Below are 22,260 nucleotides of genomic sequence, written 5' to 3' on the forward strand. Positions count from 1 at the left end.
GGGAGGGGCGGGGAGCTGGAGAGATTAAGTTTTTGTGTGTGTGTCCCTGTGTGCGTGTGTCATTTTAAGGTGGCTCGGGAGCGGCCCGGAGGAGCCGGCGGCGGCCGGAGGAGCGAGGGACCGAACCGGGAGCCATGCCGCGCTGAGGGGGGGCCGCACAGCCGCCGCCACCGCCACCGCCGCCGGGTGGGGTGGGAGGGGCGGGAGCCGCCGCCGCCGCCGCCTCCAGGGTGGGCGCCTTTCGCGGAGGACGCCGGCCGCCCGGGACGAGGTAAGGGGGGACCGGGGGGAGGGCTGGGGCCGCCGCCGCCCCCGCCTCACCTGAGGCCGCGGGCTGGGGGCGCCGCGCCCGTGCCTCACTGCGCCACTCGGGGAGGAGGAGGTGGAGGGCGAAGGACACGGAGCCGGCATCCGAGGACATCTTTGGTCCGCGCCCCCCGCCCGGTGTTCCCCTTCGGCGCCCGGAGGTGGACGCCGGCCCGGGGGGTCCTCGCCTGCCGCCCCCCTCCACCGATTGCGCCCGCTGGCCGCCGTTTGCGCCAGGATTTTTGTTGTTGTGATGAGAGTTGATGAATGCGAAGTAGGCGGTCACCTTCCTTCCCATCAGGATTGGCAAAAAAAAAAAAAAAAGAGAAAGAAACCCCGAGCACGGCGGCGGCCGGAGGGCAGCGGCGGCGGCGGCGGCGTGTCGGCGACGGTTCCCTAGGCGCCCCCGGTTTCTGCTCCCCTAGCCCGGTGGGTGCGCGCGCGGGGGCCGCTGGCGACCCAGGCCGAGCGCGCAGCGCGCCGCGGGGACAATACGGCCAGATCCCCGGGGACTAGGAGTCCGAGTACGGCGGGCCTTGAGCCTGGGAGGCGGGGGGGCGGGTGCGGAGAAGCAGGGGTCCACGCGGAAGTCGGGGCTCGCGCAGCCCAGGGTCCCCGGGGGCGCTGCCCCTGCCGGCCCACTCCCGCGCGGCACCCGGGGAGCACAAGTGAAAGACAGGAAAGGAGGCGAAGTGGAACCCTTTTGTTTTGCCGGCCCCGCATTGTTGGCTCCTCTGGGCAGCCGGGCCACATCTGCCGCCGCCGCCGCCACTGCCGCGCGGGGCTCGGCCCGCCAAAGTCGCGGCGGGGCGGGGGGCCTGGGCGGGCCGGGCGGCGGGCGGGGGCCGGGCGGGCAGGGCATTTCCTCTGCCCGGCCGCGCTCCCGCGGGCACCACTTCCTCCTCGCCAACCACCCGCCGCCCGCCGCCGCCGGGAGCCCGGCCCACCCGCCTCCCCCATCTTCCTCGCCCGGGCCGCACTTTTCGGGTGGGGCGAATCAAAAAGAAAAGTTTCGCAGGAGGGGCTGGCTAGGGCGCGCCCCAGGCAGCGGGGACCCGGCGCGGCGCAGGGACGGCCGGGCTGCCGCGGTCCCTGCTCCTCCTCGTCGTCCGCGGCGCCGGACGGACCCGCGCGGCAGAGGGAAAGCGCCTTTCTTTCTCTCCCCCGCGATCTCCCCAGTGCCCCGGGCGAGTAGGGCAGAGGAGCGCGGGAGTCGGGCGCGCCTGGGCCTTTCTCCAGTGGGAGGCCCGGCGGCGCGGCGCGTCGTCCGCAGCCCACCCCGCGTCCTGGGGCTCGGAGGCCGCGGGCCCAAGAGCTCGGCGCGGTCACCGCGGGCCGCGCCGAGACACGCGCGCACACACTCCCTCCCGTGGCTTGCTTTTCGCCAGCGACGATGGTCGCTGACACCGAGTGTGCGTGTGCGCGCGAGTGTGTGTGGTTACCTCCCGCCCCCACCCCGGGTACTTTTTTCGGAGGCGGCCCAAGCAGCAGTTGGCTGCAGGGGACCCTACGTTTTAGGATTTTATAGGGGAAAGGAGAATTTTTCGTAGAAATCCCCGCTGCTCTACGTGCTTGTGGTGGAGGCTGTTGGCAATGGCCTACGTCGTCACGCCGGGCTCCCTTGCCCTATCCGGGGTAAACAGACCTCTCTGTATATTTCCCCCTTTTTTTCTTTAAAGATTGGAGATCGGGTTAAGTTCTTAGAGAGTCTGGTGCGAGTGGCTGGAAGGATAGACAAGAGAATTCTATTCTATAAATATGCATTGGGAATTTAAAATGCTAAATGCCTTATTTGCAATTCTGTTGGATATTCTAGAGACTAGTATATTTTTATCTGACATGGATAATTTTGAGGGGACGTTATATTTTGGGGAAGTTTACAAAGTGATTCTTTCTGTCTTCTAACTTGGGCGAAATATATCAACTCTCATACCACTCCTTGAAAAAAGATAGCCTTCTTTACTAGGTGTTTGGGTTCAAAGACAGTTTAAAAATTACCTTGTGTTCAGTACCTAAGATTGCTGTTTTGCCTCGAGGGTTCTCAAAGTAGAACTAGTTTTCATGTACTTTGGAGAATTCCAAAGTTTTGAAATATTTTTTTCTTGACTATAAATCTTTTACATTTTGAAGTAATGAGACTTTAAAGGATCTTGGTTTTATAATTACTTGATTTCAAAGGGTACTTCTTACAGCAATTATAAAGTAATATTCAAAATGCTAATTAAACATTTTCAGTCATAGCTGCTTTAATATTGAAATAGGATTTTTTTTTTTTAAGTAGCAGGGACTGTATCTTGGCCTTGAAACACTAAATATTCTTTTGTTTGGCATTAGATCTCTAAACTGCTCTGACATTCTCTTGAGAACCTCCCCGTTTGTATTGCCCCCAAAAGAAAAGTTAATGATACAGATTTCAAGCAAAAAAGCAAATCCTCCTTGCAAAATATGCTTACAGTTGCCATTGAAGTTGGATGTTAGCCGTGAATGCACTTGCCTTCAATGAAACCAGTTTAATCGTTCACACTTGATCAAGTATAACATGAGCAAACAAAGGAAATAAGCCAGTATATTCCTGTAGAGTGTAAGTGTTGATGTTGGGTCACCCCCTGCCCCCACCCTGCCCCAGTACAAGGGAGGGAGGGTTGGAGGCAAAGGGAATTTACAGTGCTGATTGGTTTCTGTGCCCCAGGGGTAGGGGACCCCAGTTATGTCCCTGTGGAAAGCAGTTATTAGAGGGAATTATTAATAAAAGATCTTGGGTTTGAAACTTGTTTTGAACCTGACAAGGTGCTTTTTGGTTTAATTATTTTTCCTGTTTGGAAAGATAAGGTAGGATATGTTGCCTTCCCAGTTTCTAATTGTACCTTCCTAAGACTGCAGGTTGAGCTCAGAGCCCTGTGAGTTATTTACGATTTCACTTGGGATCTTTGAAACTGACCCTTGAATGGGTGTTCTCCTGGGGGGAGGGGCAGGGCGAATTACCTTTTCTTAACTGATTTTAAAAAACTCTCTTTGTCCCTAAAAAGCATTTCCTTGCTAGGCATGAGTTGCAGTTTGTGTGTGGAATTTAGTCATGGGTGCAGTGAAGAGATATTTGCCAAGTGTGTCTCTTTAAAGTTAAGAAAGTAAGAAAGTTTGGCTACTTAAAAACAAACGCTACTGCCATTGTAAAAACACACCAGTGACATACTTTGTGAGATATTTTGGCCTTTTAAGACGTGCAGCACACCTGTTCCTGTCACTGCCAAGTTGCGTTTGCTTTCTCTGCTATTGTTAATCTGGTCGTGTACACACGATGGAACAGTAAAACTTGCTATCTGTGTAATTATTAACTAGCCCATCAGTTACCCTTTCAGACAATAATCAATAACTTCACTCTTAACTTTTAGAACTCCAAACAGAAGTCTTATTCATAAGCCTGGAAAGTGTTTCAAAGAGAGATTAAAAACGAGTAACAACCACCACCACCAAAACTACAAAATCAACCTGTAGCTGTTCGGTTTCTGAGTCCCTGGCTAGGAGGTAAATAAACGATGAGTGTATAAAATATGTACTGAACAAGCCATGCACTGGGGTTAAAAATGATATTATTGGGAACTGTTAAAATACTAGAGCAAAGGGAGCTCAGGACAGCCCACACTGTTTGAAATCCTTGAGATTCACTGTTGAAAAAACAAAAAGGACAGCAGAAAGGACACCTCTCAAAGAGCATCCCCGCTGAGATCCAGCTCCAGAATCCCATTTGTGAACAGTTCACTAACATCATGAATCATTTTTGAAGGCAAAGTTATACCCTTTGCACTTAATGCTTTCCCTAAATGGAAAAATTTTAAAGAGTTTACAGCAACAGTAGAACACTGGCCCCTGTTGTCATTTTTTACCACTGTCATTTCAGTATAGAGGGGCTGTCATCATAATGTATGTGAGTGTAGGCTGGGTCAATCTGTTAATAATCTATCAGTGAAAAGCAGCAGCCCAAGTGTCCTGTGTCTCTGATCCAGCCGACAAATATATATTCATACGGCACATGGTTGGGAAGGGAAATTTATCTGTTGGGCAGGGCACAACTCAGGTAGTATCTCCATGTCTGAATGATAGTTCCATTACCCGGGGTGGAACACATTTTTGTAGTAATTAAAAAGTGGGGGTCCAGTTTGTCTGCCCCTTTAAAAAGAAGTACTACTTGTACTTAACAGAAGTGACTCCATATCATGAAATATTGGGGTGGCTTTTCCCCCAGGAATCTTTCTGTGAATTGCTAGCTAGGGAATGCTTTTGTGGACTTCCCCTACTGAAAACTTTCAGTAGGCACATGGAAATGCTGGAATGGATATGCTCTCAGAGGCTGTGCTGCCTGGACAGATATCAGTTTTCTCCCTTCCAGCTGGTAAGCATGTCCTAATTTACACTGCTACAAGTTAAAGCTAAAGCACTCCTGGAAAGAAGGAAAAATGCACAGCTTCCCCCCACCATCCTGTCTTTTGAAGTTAATTTTTGTTCAAGTCTGTGTTTGATGGAATATGTATCAAAGGCTTATGAAAGGGTTTTGTTGTTTTTTTTTTAAAACCTATCTCTGGGTTTGGAAAATTATATTTAATAATTGCTGAAAACTTCAGAGCCATTTTTAAGGTGTTCAGTGGCTCTTTTGATCATGATTTAATGGAGAGTATCCAAAAGCCATCAATGTGACTCTTAATGATATTCACAAATTAATGTTTGGGCATAATCTGGAGTTTGCTTTTAACTATCATTATTAATGTTTAAAGCCTAAATTATGGCTGCACTTGGGCATTCAGAAGTTTGCCTGTGAAAAGAGGGCTTTGCACATTGTGTAAAAGGGGGGGGGATTCACAAATGAATACAGATTGTACAATAGGGACAGAGCCAGGCCATTGTTTCTGTGGAATGTTGACCATGGGAGCCAAGGGGCAGTTTCGCCTTCATTCTTGTAGCTGCTGGAGAGTACAGAAACTTCAGGAGGTGCAGACGGGTTGGGAAGCAGAGTGGCATTCATCTGTCTCTGCCCGGCATGGAAATCTGGCCTGCCCCCTTTCCAGAGTTTTTCTTAGAAGGTGGTCTTTTCTGGACTGCTGGGGGAACTTCGTGTGCTTTATCTACTCAGTAATCTCGTGGGGTTTTTTTTGAGGAAAAATTCTAAAGGCAGAGAGTGGAGTGTTTCAAGGAAAGTGTAAACAAACCTTTTTCCCCGTGAGGTGCAATTTTAAGAGATAATATTCAACACCAGAAACTGAGGTGTCTTAAGCCACAGGAAGAAGTTGTGTTTATTTTTATTCCTGTCCTCCCTTTAAAGTAGTTTGAATGTGTTGGTAGCGTTAGGGCAAGTGCAGCGAGGATGAATTTTGCTGGATGTTCATATTCTGTTGCGCAGCTGCTGCCATTGCAGAAAAAGCTCCCCTTGGATCGAATCTTACTCATCCGTGCACAAAGCCCTCCTGCTTCCACGTGGAAGCGGAGGTCCCAAAGTGGAGCCAACTCTATAGCTGAAGTGACCTGCATTCCTGTTCCCTCTTAACCCTCACCCTAAGTGGAATCAATGTAGATAATTGACCATTGTGGAGGGCTGATGCCCCGTTCGGATTTTTAGCAACTACACTTAGTTAGAACTTTCTGGCCAGTTGCAGTTTCTGTATGTGCTTAGCTTCGTCTCTCCTTCAGCGAATGTTTTAGAAATGATCTGCTTTAGCTGTTTACCTAACTAAATTTAGCAGATGGTTGCCTAGAGTTGGCTTAATATTCACAACAATTGTGATAACATGGTTGGCTTCCTATTAATGAGGCAAGTGATAATTTTGGTTTTATAAAGAATTGTGACTTTTCTGTACTAGGTAATAATAGAGCCTTCATTTCTCCCGAAGGTCAGTTGCTGTTGAAAGGATGTTAACCCTGAAGAGCTGTTGTAGCCTCTCCCTGGTGGCCAGCCTTGCCTTTGGTTGTTGGCTTCTGTGAGTCCAGAAAAGTCCTGGGGAGTTGGGGGGAGGGGGGAGGGCAGTGCTTTTCATCCATTTTGGTTCTAAAAATCCTCCTCACTTGTAAAATACACACACACACACACACACACACACACACACACACACACAAAACCCCTTCCATTATGTCGCTGGTTTGTACTCCCTTCAGAAGCTCTCCTGATCAGCAGAAATGTGCTTCTTGCATTAAAACAGATCTTTAATTGTGACTTAAAAAGAAACTGTCAGCTGGCTTAAAGATTGGAAATCAGGGCAATATTTCTGTGTCTCATCCCAGCCAGGTTGTGGCAGAAGCCTGAAGGGGCCACGTTAAAGAATGTGTCACTGAGATGGTGTGTGTGGGTCTTTCTGCAGCGCCAGGCAAGCTCAGGGCTTGTAAAGTCTAGCTAATCACGGCTGCGCTCCAGCCATGCCTGAAATCTGGCCTCCGGCAATCTGTCCAAGCCCAGGACAAACAAAAACTTCATTATGGAGTCACGGAATCCAAGGAAGTTTCTCTGGAAGGACCCAAAGACCTAGATCAGAGAGGTCAACTCCTCTGGCCTAATGGGATTTTTTTTTTCCAATATGGCAATTTTAAAAACCTACCTAAATGTTGAGGCTAGTGAAGAATCCTTTCATAGGTGTAAATGGCCAGAATCAAACCTGGAAGTGATGGTATTTTATTTGCCCCAGGTGTGTGAGTGAAGGGGGTGTGGAGAGGGGGAGGAGGAACAGCAGGTGAAGTTTCTTTCTTGGAGGGGGGTGAGGAACCAGGAAAGGGTTTGTGCTACTTTCCTTTTAAATGAACTCTAGCTGTGAGCTTATTCTTTTGCTGATGGATGGTCTTTACTGCCGGTCAGTCTAGAAGTGCAAAAGCCAGTTTGTCCCCTGCTTGTTTAGGCCCTGGTGGGCCAAGGGAAGGGGTGTGGGGGCAGTGCTGGAGCTTCTGGGCCTGCCTACCTGGAATTCGTCCAGAGCCAGCAGGGCCTGAGAGACCTCTCAAAACCATGTCCCAGGAAGGTTGAGGGAACTGAGAATGTTCATCGTGGAGTGGAGAGGTCCCCGGGGGAGCCCAGCAGAAGCCTTGGTGCTGTCACATGGCCTTGCTTTGCTGGGAGGAACAGAGTGCTGGTGACAAGCGGGAGGCCTTGCTGTTGGAGCTGCTGGGCCAGATGGGCTGCGTGGGCTCCCGGCAATGGCAGAGCTTGGCTGACCACTGGGTCCAAGTGCCGGCCAAGGCTTTCCAAACACCGGAGACCCTGATGAGGCCCAAGTTTGGTGGGGGCACCCGCCTAATGAGCTGGGTAGGGTGCTGTGTTTTCTGCCCAGTGTTGGTGACCAATAATGTTTAAAAAGTTATTTCCCCTCTTCCAGACATTCAACTGTGGTCTGCACTGCTGGCTGGATTGTTCTGTCTGCTCTGGAGACTGGATGGAGCAGGAGGCTCAGAGTGGATGCCTAGTCGAAATGACATTTCCTACCTATATTCCTTAGTGTCCCAGGGGCACACTGAGATGGGCCTGATTCCTTTTTCTCAGCGGGTTTCAGATTAAGGAATAGAAGTCACTTAGGAAGGGCAATCAATGAACAGCATATTTTGCTGTGCAGATATCAATATGCACATATAAGTGCCCATAAGTAAAACCTGGGAATGTTTTTGATCTTAAAAACATTTCACAGTCATTAATCTTCACGACGCTCCTGTGGGCTGGGTAAATAGAGCAATTCCTATTTTATGCCAGGAAGAAATATTGAATTGCCTCCCCTAAGTCATAAAGAGGCTGTTTTCCTTCTCGTTTCTGTAGCGTGGTTTGTGGGGCCTGGGGCACGGGGAACCCCCTCGATCGGCCCAGCCTGACAGCAGGACGACTTCCGGTGTCCTGCTCGACCTTCTGTTGCGGGGAGGGCAAGGTTGGGCCTAGGTGGACGCCAGCCCGCCGTACCTGGCCGGCCGCACTCGGAGGGGGCGGGGCCTGGTTGCATTTCCCGGACTGCAGGGGTGTCCGCCAGCTGGAAACTCGGTCTCCTGGCGTCTGTCTGGGTTTCCGGGGTCCCAGAGTTCCAGAACACCGAGTCCTAAGGTGAAGCCTCCCGGATCCCCGGGGCCGCAGGCCTGTGGGCTCCGCCCTTCCCTCCTGGCTGGGGACCCTGGGGGCCCCGCCCTCTGCAGGCCGAGCACCTGGCAGCTCGGTGCGCCCCACCGCTCCCGCTTCCCCGCCCTCCCGGCTACCTGGCGGGCCTGCCCCGCCCCCTCCCTGGCCGCGCTACCTGGGGGACCGGCCGCGGTACCTGAAGCCCCCGGAAACGCCCCTCCTTCTCGCGACGCCTTTTCACTTGTAAATCGAGAGTCGCTTCCCGCCGCGGGGAAGTCGTTGAGAGGTGCTAGAGTGGGCCCTACCCCCCGGGCCCACTTCCTCCTTCCCCCTGCAGGCCTTTGTGCTGGGCGGACTAGCTCCGACCCGGGTGGTCGGGTTCCGGCCCTACACCTGCGGGGGCCGAGCAGAGGAGGAGCCGCGAGAGGACGCGGGACTCCGCAGTGGTCTCCCAGGCCGCGACCCTGGCTCACAGCAGAACCAGGGACGTGGCTGGACCGTGCCTGCGCCGCCTGCACCCCGGTGTCGCGGACTCCGGCTCTCTAGATGTGGGGTCACAGTGTCCCTGGCCCCTCCAGTGGGAGGTTCATTGATTGCGCGATGCTGGCCTCGTGGCAAACAAACGGTGAACCTTGGCGTCATTTCGGCTTGGCCGGCTTGGCATCCCGTCACCTGGGCAGCGTTTGCCTCCACAGTTCTAGGGTAACCTTCGAATCTGGCTGTTTTGCTTGTACTACAAATGGCGCGGTGCTAGTTGCTGCGGGCAACAGCGAGGGCCACTGAGACCTTCCGCAGAATTCTACATCAAGGACAAGTGACATTTGCAGGCCGCCGTGCTGCAAACTCTGCCTTTCACACCAGTGGCTCTTCTCCCACACTCGCAGCCTGGCGAGTCCTGTGCCTAGAGGTTGCGGGTCTCTAAGTGGTGGGGCCGGCACCATCCGGCCCTTTTCACTTCGCACCTGTCTGCTCCTTGGTGGAGGAATCTCTGGTTCTTTCTGTCCTTTGCAGACTTAATTTGGCGCTTCAGAATCCATGCAGACATTGAAGTACCTTATCTTATTTTTGTTGCAGTAACACTAGAATGACCGTTTATTGAGCACTTAATGTCTGGCACTACTAGCTCCTGTTTGATTGTCACAGGGTGGGGTGTCACACCAAAGAGACACCTAGGGGCCTTGTTGGTGATCTTGCTCTGGTCACAGGGCTCACTTTCATTTGTTCTTTGATTAGTCATCCTTTTGTTAGGATGTCACAGTCTTAATGCCAAGGAGGGGTTCTCTAGATCTTTTGCTCCACCAGGCTGTTTTAAATTCACTGCACTTTTTGGGTGAATGTTCAGAACATGTTGATTGTGTGGGGAGAGTTCTCTGGATCACAGACTCAATGTCCAGGCTAAGGCCAAGACACCTGTCTTCAGACTACGGCCAGGGCCAGGCCCCGTGCTGTTGCTCCAGCCATGTTCTTTCATTTGTCCTCACATCCTCGCAGAGGTAAGGGTGATAGTCATTATTTTACCGATGAAGAAACTGAGGGTCAGGGAGGTTCAGTATAAGGGAGCCGGAAGTTTAGTTCCAGTTTAGTATCTGCCTCTGGTTTCTGTGTAGTTGATTGCGGCTTCAGTTTCTTCCTTGCCCTCCGTGTGGATGTCTCTGATGCAGTCCGCTCTTCAAGAACACACATACACACACATCTGGGATTATGTGGACAGTTTTCATAGTTCTTAGGGTTTTATGTGGAAGAATTGGATTTAGTGGCCAGGTATCATTTTATCAGTATCAGACTGATACATATGTCCGTGGTCTGGGTTAGAGTGAACTCAGTTGGAGTCTTCTCAAAACAAGGTGCCCCGCCCCCACCCAACTTGAGGGAGGTCTTGAGGCCAATGGGATGGTGCCCTTTTCCCCCCTCTGGGTGCCTCTCTTTCTGTTGGATCCATTAAGCTCATCTTAAATGGGATCTGGTTCCTGCGTTCAACATAGGGGAATTTGGGGGAGGAGACAGAAAAAATGGTTAGGATTTCTCCTAACTGGGATAGTTTGTTTGCACCATTCCTGTAAACCTGGAAGAAGCTTAGTTCTTTTGGGTGAGCTCCCTTTGGGTTGCTGCTCTGCGTTTGTGTGGTGTGGGCCTTGGAAAGGAATTTGAGTTAATGCTCCTGAACAAAGGAACAGCCTGCTTTTCAAAGAGGATATCAGAGAACTGAAAGGGAATGGCACAAAGTTGGGTGTGTCCTGAAATCCAGAGACAAGCCCTGCTTAGTTGATTAACTCACCTGAAAGGCACCTAGAGCAGGTGATGAGGGAGCTCCCAGACCGACCTTGGCTTCCTTTAGTGGGTAGGGTCCTCACAAGGTGGAGGTTTTCCTGAAAAACAGGCTTTCCTTTAATTATAAGATTACCTTCCTGCTCTACAACCCTTCTCTTTTGTGAACACGTGTGCGCTTGTGAACACGTGTGTGCTCGGGAAATCCCTGGTCTTTGCTGGTGCGCTGGGGGATGGTGGGGAGGTAGCGTACGCCCGTCGCAGCCTTTGGGTCCTGCCCGGTCTTGTGGACAGCCGAGGGCAGCACGGGGAGGTGTCTCTTGGCAAATTAGTCATGTTAGCCCCGGTGTCCTGGCTCAGCTCCAGCTTGGGTAATGATTATATTCTGTCTATTTTAAGTCCCCCCTGCAGTTTTCAAACAGGTCTCCATTCCGCTTCACTCCACAAGGAAAAGGGTGGTACATGGGTGGGCTGCAGCAGGGCCAGGCCAGCTCCTGCCTCACTGGCCTCTCAGCGGTGCCTCCGTGGGAGGGAAGGGAAAAAGCTGCTGCCTCAGGGGCTGTTCTGCCTGGAAAGTGGACAGGCTGGGTCTAAGCATCTAAGCACAACAATGTTCTGACGTCCCTCGTTGTTTTCTCAGCTTTTGCTGACTGACCACAGCATGGGGGTTCCTGGTGGATGGTCATTTCCTGAGAGCTGGGATTTGTGAGTGGGTCTGGGGTGCAGGAGGTATGTCCCCTGTCCTGTTCCAGGGATCCTCTGCTAAATGCAGAAAAGCGGCTGAGCTGGGCATCAGGTTTCTCTAGTAAAAGGTGAGAGCAGGTGACCTGCCTGCCCTGGGTTCCCTGGTGAGCACAGCACGCCAGGTTTCCTGAGCACCCAGTTTTCTCGGCCCTGGCATTTGTGCAGAGTTCTGTGTATTCTCCCTGTTCCTCCAATGCTTGTTGCTTTTTACTCAGGGTTGGGGAATCATTTTTCTCTGCTCGCACAAATCCTTCTCATTTCTCGACTAAGCCTGGGATTAAGAATGTGGCTTCAACTGACAAAAGCCAGGAGATTTCAGAATTAAAGTTGGAATTCTCTCTGTGATGATGTCTTCGTGAGTATTTAAGGGGGTCTTTGAATTGTGGGTAATTTTTTTCCTTCATAAATTGGCCAAATGTGCTCCAAATAGTGGGCAGAGGAAGTAGCTCAGTTGTTCCTTTGTGGTAGTTTCCAGCTTGCCTTAGCTGGGTCTCTTGTGTCTGAGGGGTTGAAGGGAGGGGGTTGTGACTCACAGTTGTTGGGGTTGTGGTCTTACTGGGTGTCCCAGCCAGGTTTGGGAGCTTAGAAGTAAATCCCATATGTTACACTGGCCCCTCAGAGCGGTTCTTTAAACTATTTCTCAGCAAGGAAGGGGTTTTCCTAATTCTCTTCTAGAGCAACCATCAGGTGTGGAGCTGGATTGTGGGTCGTTTACGATGAATGGGGAGAGGGCTGGGTGGGCTCACGGACCACCTTTCAGGCAAGCCTGCAGCTGGGAGCTTTATAACCTGGTGATTACTTGGCATCAAGGTCCAGGCCCATGTCCAAAGCTTTTGCTCTAGGGGCCTCGAAAGCCCATGTTGGGAGCACTGGACTGACCACCGTGCTGTGTGTGCTTGCTTTCGTGGAGAGAGAAAGAGAGAAAGGTGGTCTCACGCCCTCATTGTGGAGGTTCTGAATGTCTTCCTTTCAAAGACTGAGACTGGGCCCAAGGAGAGGTAGCCCTGCCTTCCTAGAGCTTAGTAGAGGCAACGAGATACATCAGGGACAGAGTGTTCTAGAAAGTGTGGCAGAGAAGGGATGGAAAGAAACGCTTTCCCACATTTGGGATTTACTAAGCCGTTGCCAAAGGGCTTCAATTTCTGAATCTGTGAAGTGAGGGTAAGGAGAGGGTGTGTTGTAATGATTCAATGAGGTAATGTTTACAAAGCGCTTAGAACAGTCCTGACACATCATAGGTGTTTGTTAAATTTTTAAAAATACAAGAAAATAAACCATCAGCCCTTAACCCCGAGAAAGCCCACTGTGCACTTCTCGCACTGTCTGGGTGGGGGTCGGGATCCGGGTGTAGGCAGCAGAAGGAGGTTCCCTTCAAGCATTGGAGGACATCAGAGGCTCCTCCCTAGGCCTGGATCAGTTTGGTTGTGCAGGGCGAGGGGGTTTCTACATCAGTCACCAAGAAAGACTCTGTAGGTGGGTGAGCTGAGCTGTGTCCTGGGGGACCATACCCGCAGTGGAGGGGGCTTTTATCCTTTGTGGATAAAGGATGGATGAAGTTTGTGGAGCCTGGTGAAGTGCTTTTTTGTGGGGGGATAGTGAGAAGTGTTTGGGGGTGGGAGATCCGAATCCCTGGAGTATGCAGTGCACCAGGGCAGGGCAGGGCAGGACAGGGCAGGGCGGGCTGGCTTAGTTAAGGGCAGCCATCTTCTCATTGATTCCTGAAGCCAAGGCAATGAACTGAAAACCCTTCAGGAGGTTGATTTTAGTCTGCGGGATGTTACTATGTACTAGGTCACTCCAGTAAATGCCCAGTAAAATATTTACTTTCTATTTAAGGCTTACTTTCCCTTACCAAGAGAAGGAAGAAAAATTGACTGCCCTGCCTCATGGGCAGCCGGCGTGGGGGCCCAGGCGTCTGCCCCAGCCGCCCGCCCCAGCCGCCCTGGACAGGTGGAGGCTGCTGAGAAGGGCAACTGAGGTTTTTTTTTTTTTTCCCCCCAGAGACAGTCTTGCTCTGTCACCTGGGCTGAAGTACGGTGGCACAATAGTAACTCGCTGCAGCCTCCAACTCTGGGCCCCAAGTGATTTGCCTGCCTCAAACTGTCCCCAGTAGCTGGGACTACAGGCACGTGCCACTGTGCCTGCTAATTTTTTTTTTTTTTTTTTTTTTGATTTTTTGTAGAGACAAAGTCTCCCTGTGCTGCCCAGGGTGGTCTTAAACTCCTGACCTCAAGAGATCCCCCTGCATCAGCCTCCCAAATTGCTGGGATTACAGGCATGAGCCGTGCACCTGGCCGTGTCACTCAGGTTTTAATTCTCCACTACTGAGAGCTCAGTGCCCACTTTCTAGAGAAGGTGAACCGCAGTGAAGGTGAGCATGACACTGGCCACATTCCTAGGGGCATCTTTGTTTAGGAAGAGGGACTCTGTCTGTCCCTCTCTCTGTGCATTTGTCTTTGTAGCTTCATCCTTCCAGGTCCCTGAGCAGTAGGGAGGGTTTGCAGGTTGGTGGTCAGGGCATTCGATTTGCTTTGTGGAGTCTTGTTCGGTTCATCTTCCTGGCACGTGGTGGGTGCTTGGTCAGCGGCAGCTTTGGTAACTGGACCAGGCCCAGCTGGGTGGCAGATTTGCTGTGGGTGTTTGAGCTTGTTCCTGACCCCCCCCCCCAGCCCTGGAAATGAGGTGGTGATTAGTCATCTTTTCAGGATATTCATTCACTCACAGATGTTGCCTGAGCACCCAGCATGGGGCCAGGCACAGTGTGGATGTGTGCACACCGTCACAAAATGTTTTCTGATTCAAATATTAGAATGAGCTGCTTTTCTCCACCGGGGCAGTGTTGTAGCTCTGTGCTCCGAGTCTGGCTTTAGGTGTGAGTAGTAGGGTCATGTGAGTGAAATAGCAGGTGGGGCCTGGGGAGCCGTTGTGTTTAGGAAGGTGTCTGTTGTTGATCGTCTTCAGGGTGGGGTGGTCATTTCACGGACCAGCAGTTTCTTTGGGCGACTTCATGCCCTGAAAAAAAATCACTTGGAAAGCAAGATGTCCTTGAAAATGCCCTTGGGAACCCGCCGGTTGAAATGCAGGGGCATCTCAGGAGGTCTGGGGTCAGAATGTCATATTTCCACATTTGCAAATCCTGGGGAGCGTGCACAGTGAATAAGTTACTGATACATGTGGGAAGTGCTCACTTGTTAGCTGTTTTTTACCATTACTATTAAAATTATTACTAGTGGTGGTGGTAATAGTAGGAATAGTGGCAATCCCAGTAGTTATGGTGGCATGAATGTAATTGAGAATGACAAATCCTTCTCTCACCTCTGCCTCTTTAAGCTGCACTCGATGTTCCAGTTCAGTGTTCAGGCTGCATCCCTCCGGAACCGCAGGCTGGCATGGAGTAGAGTTCTTAGAAAGTTGGAATTATAGGCCTCCCAGGAGCATGGACAGAGGTCCTTTCTGTGCCCTGTTTTGTCAGGAGGGAACAGATAAGTGCTAATGTCCCCCCACTGGCCCCCTGTCCTGCCCCGCCCCACCCCACCCCACCCCAGGGGAAGGCAGATGTGTTTAGTGGCAAGAAGTTGGCAGTGGGCTTGGTGGTTTTTACATCAGTGACTCATGCAGTCCCCAGGGAGGACCTGGTGCCCAGAGGGTTCAAGAGCATGGCCTCGGAGGCAGGGGAGATCCCCAGGGCACCCCTGGCCAGGAGTCTATCTCCTGGGGGCCCCACCCAGGGTCCCAATGGAGAAGTGCTAACATCTGTATTTTTAGGCAGTTCCTCCAGGTGGTGGTGAACGCAGCCAGCCCAGAACCTGCCAACAGCACACAGACTGTCTTTCTTTAAAAACAAACCACTCCCCCAACATACACCCACACTCTTGGGTCTAGTTATTGAACATTTGGCATGAAAAATGGTTGAAAGAAGATTTTATATAACTTGAATAACCCCCTAAATTGAATGAATAAATTTGAAAATTGAAATACAGATTTCTGCCCTACTTGCCTCATTCTTTGGTTTAAGAGAGATTCTCCACCCTCCAGCGTCACCAGGCATTCCTAGGATGTGAGCGGAAACTTCCCGTGTCTGTTAAAAAGGGAGCTGGTTCTGTATTTGGACGTAGTTGACATTTAACTCTTGACCAGTCAGCGGCATGTACTGAGATGAGGCTGGTCAGACTGCCAGAGCATACCTGTAGAAAAGAAATTGGTTTTACAAATTATATTTTAGTAAAATATGAACCACTCAGTGAAGCATGCTATGGAAACCTCTATGCACAAGTCAAAGATGGATACCACCGAGTCGATGTCTAACGGTGGCCCGTGCAAGCATCAAGTGGGTCTGGGATGGCACCTCTCCCTCCTTCTGCAGGCAGGTGACATCAACCTTCAGGAGCTCTGCCGAGGCCCTCACTTGTGCCTGTAGCCTGTTTCATCTTGATGCAAAATACTGTGAAACAGATTTGGGGGTGACAGTTTCCATTTTAGAAATGGAGGTGAACCCATTTTGCAGCAAAGCCTTTTTGTCTTAATTGGTGAATTTGTTATTAATTAGTAGATTTCAGCAAGGCTGATAATTTACCTTTTTTCTGTTTGTAGAAACACTTTGTCATACACTGGCTTATTTTATTTTTAGTAACAACCCTGTTGTGAGACAGTGAGGCAGTGTGATTATTTCCCACTTGAGGAATCGGCAAGCCATGTGGATGGGCTCACAGTTTATTAATGATGGAACAAGATCTGAACTGCTTCTTCTCCACCAGTTCCAAGCTGTCTGGAGAATGTTCAGATAACCCGATTCTAGGGATGAGTGGGTTTGAACAAATTTGAAGGCTAGTAAGGAGCCAGGGAGGATCCAGTTTTAAGAGTCTATGGCCTTTTGTGAGAGTCCCCTGTGTTGAGGGGTGAACTTGATAGGGTGTCTGTGCGTGTCCGCAGGTGAAGAAATGATCTAAGGGACCTCCATTGGCCCCTGGATACAAGATGTGTAACTGGGGTCTTAGGCAGAAAGGGTTTTGCTTCTCTTGGTTTGAGTAACTGCTTTCCCAGGGAGGTTTGGTATGCTCTGGAGTTGCACGCAGAGCCATTCACTGTCAGAGAACTTATGACCTGAAGTTGAGCTGGCCAACTGGCCCAGGACTGGGTGCTGTGGGACCAAGCGTTACTCAGCAGTGAGCTTGTCTGTTTGAATATGAGAAGTGGTAGGCTTGGGGCCCTCATAGTTTCTTTTGGGCTGCTTTTGGACTTGGGTTAGCAAAGAAATGAATTTATGATCTATGGTGTTTATGAAGACTAGCATACCTATCTATTTTCATATAGACATCTTAATAGAGATTAAATACAAAATAAAGTGATGCATGAACGGAGATATTCCCATAAGCAATATTGTAGTGTTAGGCAGTGCAATTATGTTTTGTACACTTCCCAATTAAGCAGTTATGCATTACTGGGAAAACTACCTTTAAGAGATTTAGAAAAGCTTTATAATATAGTAAATCAAATAAAAATAGAAGTACAATATTTTAGGCATAGGGTTTAAACATGTTACGTGATATGATAAGGTAACTGGATTTGGATTGATTTGCCAGGAATTAATGCAGTGAGCATGCGGTGGATGTGCTTCTGAAAATTATTATACCTGTTGACTGAGGAGCACTTCAAATAGAGCCCCTGCTGTGTGTCGGGGAAGAGCAAGGAGGGTGTGCTGTGACAGTCAGCAAAGCAGTAGTCACTGTTTGAGTGCTGGGATAGGTGCATGAGTGGGGGGCGGGTCATTCCCAGGCTGAGGAGTCAGGGAGGGTGACCTGTTGCATGAATTGGAGAAGTAACGAGTCTCTGCAGTGCTGTGGAGGTGCAGAGAGGGCCAGAGAGAGGGCAGTGGTGGGCTGCAGAGAGCAGGTTGCTATCTCTACACCTGGTGCCTGGGTGGCATCAACCAGGGAGGTGAGGCGAAGGAGGAGGAGCTGCCAGTTTGGGGTGCAGACTGGCTAGGGGGTGGCACTCAGGAGGCCCCCAGGCTCTGGACAGGGCGGTCGGCTAGGTGGTGGTGGCTGCGTATGCTGAGGTTTGGGTGCGCTGGGAGAAGCAGAGCTTGGTCTTGGATGCCTAGTGTTGTAGGTACTGTCCTGCAGACAGCTGGAATTTGTGGGTCTGGGCTGGAGGCTCAGATTTGGGACCATCAACCAAAGGTCATCTGGAATCCCAGGGGTGGGCAGCCTCTGCCCCTCAGGGCACAGCACTCAAGGGAGAGCCCATGGGATCAGGGAGGCCAGAGGGGGCAGTAGGTGGGGGTGTTCTGGGAGGGCTGCCCTGCCTAGTTGTCCCTAGAACTACGATTGAATGGCCTCAATCACCCAGGCCCAGGGTTGCAGAGTCCCCAAGCCCGGCAGGCCCTGGTGGACATGTTTGGGCTTGGGCAGGGGCCTTGTTGTCCTTACTGGAGACTGGCAGTAAACTCTTCTGGAGGGAGCTGTTGCGTGCGGCACCGTGCCGGACATCTCGAGGCTGTGTCCTGTCTTACAGATGAGGACCACGAGAGTCAGGGAGGTGTGACGTGGGGGTCTGCTCCAGTGCTTGGGGGTACATGGTAAGTCATTATTCACACTCACCTCATCTCCATGAAGCCTCGGTTCTGTCTCACTCTGGATACCCTGGGCACGATCCCACCGTGCGCTGCTGCGGCCTGCCACCAAGGGTAGGACCAAGGGCTATTTTGTCAGCATCACTTTTGCTCTCCGTGCCCACGTAGGTCATCTACAGAGGATGGGGGGCGTCAGGGGAAGGCTCGGGGTCTTGTCCTGGCTCTGCCCTTAATTTGCGGGCTGCTGGGCCTGTTTTGCCTACCACGTGGGTCCCTGGGTTCTGTGGATCAGGGCAGTCGTGGCGCTGGGAGGCATCTCCAGGCCAGCAGACAAGACCCATTTGGCAGGGTGTGGCCTGAGGGGCGGGGGAAGCTCGGAGGGGCTGCCAGCTTGCCCTGTGCACACCCCAGACTTCCCTCAGAAGTGAGTCAAGTTGGATACTGGAAAGGCCGAGGTTGTGCGAGGATGGCAGCGGCAGCCCCATGCATGCGTAGACTCCGTCTCACCGTGGCTGTGCCTGCAGGAGCCAGTTCTGTTCCTTGCTCGATAGCAGAGGGGGCATGGGGTCTGGTGGGAGGCTGAGGGGTTGCGACAGGTGGAACCCCAAGGTAAGAGCCACGATGGAAAGGTACTTAAGGGAATTAATCTCTATTTCCTGGCCGCTAAACTACCTGAGGTAACAAATGATTTTCCCTGACAAAATCGTTTGAAGTGTAACTGCCTTTCGGGAGCCTGTGATGTGTGTTTAACAGAATCCTTCCTGCTGGGAGCTCTTCTGGGTGTTGCCAGTTTCCGCAGAAGCCGGGTGGGATGGGTGTGTGCAGGGTTCCCCGCCCTCCAGTTGGAAAGGCCTGGGGGCTGCAGTGGGGTTTCACAGTTCACTGCATAGGGAAAGCTATTTTTTATTGGTTTTTGAGGGGCGTCAAGTTTTAAAATTTTTATGTAGATAAAATTTATATATAGTAAAACACCCTTTTAGCATGCGGTTCTGCAAGTTTTGAAGATCAAGGCGGAACCACATGGTTGCAGAACGATTCCATCAACAAAGGAAATTCCCCCATGCCCCATCCCTGCTCCCAGCCCCTGGCCGCACTTTCAGCAGTGGCAAAGCCAGCCTGGGAGGTTCGTGGAGATCTGTAGATGTTCGTATGAGGGGCCAGGAATTTCTGGACATTTGTGATATCCAAGGAGTGCGTGCAGACCATGGGGTGCTCTGGTCACAGCAGATGGACGTGCCTGGGTGCCCCCCCCATGCCATCCCAGGAATACCTGAGAGTTAAGGCCCTTAGCTCATGCTGGACAGGTTGGACCAAAGCCAGTCCCCGCAGTGTGAGTCTTGTCTGCCTCATTAAACGACCAGAGTCCCCCATAGAGCCCCCACCCGAGAGCAGGCAGTTCTGAGCTCACACTCGCAGGCCGTGGTGCATCTAAGGCCATTCTCCCTGGGCTCCCCGGGGACACACACACAACAGCTGTCTCTCCACACAGTGTCCCACCAGTCCCTCTTGGAAGGTGCCTGGGAACAGGTGCCTCTTGGCCTGCCACAGCCGCTGGCTTCAGGTCCAGTGAGACTGTGAGTGACCACCAGGCCACTGGCAGCTTCCTCCTTTCCGCATGGGGAAGTGGCTTTGGAGAGAGCCAGGCGGTGTGCTGCCACACATGGTTCTGTGTTCTTGTGACCCTGGGGGCCCTTTGGTCTCCGCTTGTTCTCAGGAAGGTAGAGGCCAGCCACTGTTTTGTGGTCAAGGAGGGTGGTTTGCAGAAAGCCCAGAGGAACCAGAGAGCTTTGCTGGTGGGGCACGCCGGGCAGTGCAGCACCAGGGGTGAGCGCCGGGCGGTGCAGCACCGGAGTCAGAGTCCTGGGTGTGTAAAACGGGACCCTAGTTCCTCTGCCACAGGGGGAGGTGGTTAATGGGGAGGTGCCGGATGCTTTTGGCCCAGAGCAGGTGCTGGCAAGTAGTCCCAATTGCACTCTGGGTTTTAAGCTGCAATTGACTCACTTTCTTCAGTTTTTAATATTCTCTTATTTCCGTTCAGTTGGGGGAAACTTTGTGAAATGAGTCTTGGAATCTTTTCAGTTGTTAACTGGGGATCACTGCATTTATTAATGTTCTGGCTGTTTCCGGAAATGTCCTTTCTGTGCTCATTATTTGTCCCCCATCTTATCAGTCAGGCGCCTGTGCAGGTGGAAGCCTTAATCATGTTGATTGGCCGGCCCTGGCTGGCGCCCGGTGCTCACGGCGCATCTTGCTGTGTGCATTTGCTGTACGAGAAAGCCTTTTGAAGTCTGTGAGCCCAGACTACACATGACCTTGCTCCCCGGCCTGAGATGAATGTCTGAGCATCCTTGGCTTCTTTGGGATGGTCTGAACTGCCTGGCAGCACGTGTGGTGGAGACACAGACTACGGGACAGAGCTTACCAGATTTTGGGGGGCTTCCTGATGTGAGCAGACTTGGGAGCTTGGGGTTAGTAGCTGCAAGGTGGGCTCCTTAGAGTGTCCTTGGAAGGGTTCAGGGGCCATGGGACAAGGGGTGATGGCAGTGGAGTGCTGAACCCTGAGCAGAAGCCGCGAATGCGTGTGGCCGCCAGTCTCCTTTCAGGCAGTTCTTGGGGTGAGCGTTTCTGTGGCCGTGGGAGGACACGACAGGCCCTGCCCACACGGTGAGGTTCTGGGGCTCAGCCAGCAAAGCCACTGCTGCCACAGTAGTTCCCACTGCCATCCTAGCCAGCCAAAAAGTTTGCCTGCGTGCTGGAATTTATTATGGGAAAAGCCGATTGTTGGATTTTATTTAAACGTAGGGGAAAGCACGAAGAAACTTTCGGAGGCAATGGATATGTTTGCTATCTTGATCGTGGTGATGGTTTATGAGTGTGTGCGTTTGTCCAAACCTGTGTACATCAGCTATGTGCAGTCTTTTTGTATATGAACTGTGCCTCCATAAAGCTGTTTAAAAAATAAATATGAGGGAGGAAAGTGCTTTAGTGTCTTGAAAGGCATCTATAAGCATATTAAGTACTTCCCTCCGCAACAATGAGAGCAATCTGTGGACCATTTCACGCGGTCAGGTCGGCTGCAGCCCCTTCTCTGTGTGCTGTGCAGCTGTGAGCACAGTTAGCGGGGGCTCCAGCCAGCCACAGGGCCTGGTGGTGTCCCAGACGGTGGGCAGCCTTCCCAGTACCCTCCTTGGGTTCCACCCCAACCTCCATACTTTGGTTGGGGAAGTTGCTTCCCCTGGGTGGGTCCTAAAATTCCAGCTGACTTCTTGGAAGTGAGTTGACAACTCCCTAGCTGTGCTCGTTCCGGTGAGGTGAGTGGCTTGCTATCATGTGCCCAGACTCGAGAAAAACAAGGAAAAGTCTCAGCGTGTACATTATGATGAAATCATTGTTTGAAAGTGAGCCACTTAAGAAATGCCTCTGCCTTCATTCAGGAATACTAGAAATACGTTAATTTGGCAGAATAATAACGATAGTAGGGCCGGGCGCGGTGGCTCACGCCTGTAATCCTAGCACTCTGGGAGGCTGAGGAGGGAGGATTGCTTGAGCTCAGGAGTTCGAGACCAGCCTGAGCAAGAGCGAGTACTATAAATAGAAAGAAATTAGCCAAACAACTAAAAATAGAAAAAATTAGCCGGGCACAGTGGCGCATGCTTATAGTCCCAGCTACTCAGGAGGCTGAGGCAGGAGGATCGCTTGAGCCCAGGAGTGTGAGGTTGCTGTGAGCTAGGCTGACGCCACGGCACTCTAGCCCAGGCAGGAGAGTGAGACTCTGTCTCAAAACAAAAACAAAAACAAACAAAAAAAATAACGATAGTAGCTACTATTTTGAGTGCCAGGAATGTACCAAGCAAGGGAGAAGATGGAACTGCATTTGGTGGCTCCACAGTAGCAGTGGCTAACGTGCCTCTCCCAGGTTGGGGGCACCGCGGCAAAGTAGGCTCGGGAAGCTCTGTTACTTGCCCAGGGACACACGGCTCTGGGATGACAGCTGCTGTCCTCAGTGGGACTCACATCAGAAGCCGTTTGCTTTGCACAGCTAATCGGCTGCTGCGTGGAGAGGTGGACGGCACAGGTGTGTTAGGATTTCTTAAGTTGGCATCTCGCACCCAAGAATCAAGGTCGCAGGGCGAGTTACAAGGCTCTGGAAGCCGATGGGCAATTCAGCCAATTCCAGCCTGGTAAACTTACATTTTTGTTTTGCATTTGAGTAGTGGTTTGCTGGTCTGAATTTTTTTTTTTTTTTTTTTGACCTTTTGGTTTGGAGAAATTTTTGCTTTGGTTATGGTAATTATCCTTTCTTGATATGTAA

General features: G+C 51.4%; 1 protein-coding gene across 3 annotated transcripts in view; it reads left to right on the forward strand.

The window, feature by feature from the left end:
• CTBP2 (C-terminal binding protein 2) overlaps positions 1 to 22,260 on the forward strand; it is a 155,874-nt gene that overhangs the window by 404 nt on the left and 133,210 nt on the right. The window contains exon 1 of one of the 3 annotated variants that reach the window (XM_012655356.1): positions 61 to 271. The exons of 1 other annotated variant lie outside the window; for it this stretch is intronic. The gene's annotated coding sequence lies outside the window, so the exon portion shown is untranslated. Of the gene's footprint in view, positions 1 to 60; positions 272 to 1,755; positions 1,942 to 22,260 lie in introns of those variants that run through there. One more of the 3 variants, XM_012655358.1, reaches the window with a different exon arrangement.

Source organism: Propithecus coquereli, unplaced genomic scaffold (assembly GCF_000956105.1).
Source record: "Propithecus coquereli isolate 6110/MARCELLA unplaced genomic scaffold, Pcoq_1.0 Scaffold473, whole genome shotgun sequence".
Taxonomy (NCBI): Eukaryota; Metazoa; Chordata; class Mammalia; order Primates; family Indriidae; genus Propithecus; species Propithecus coquereli.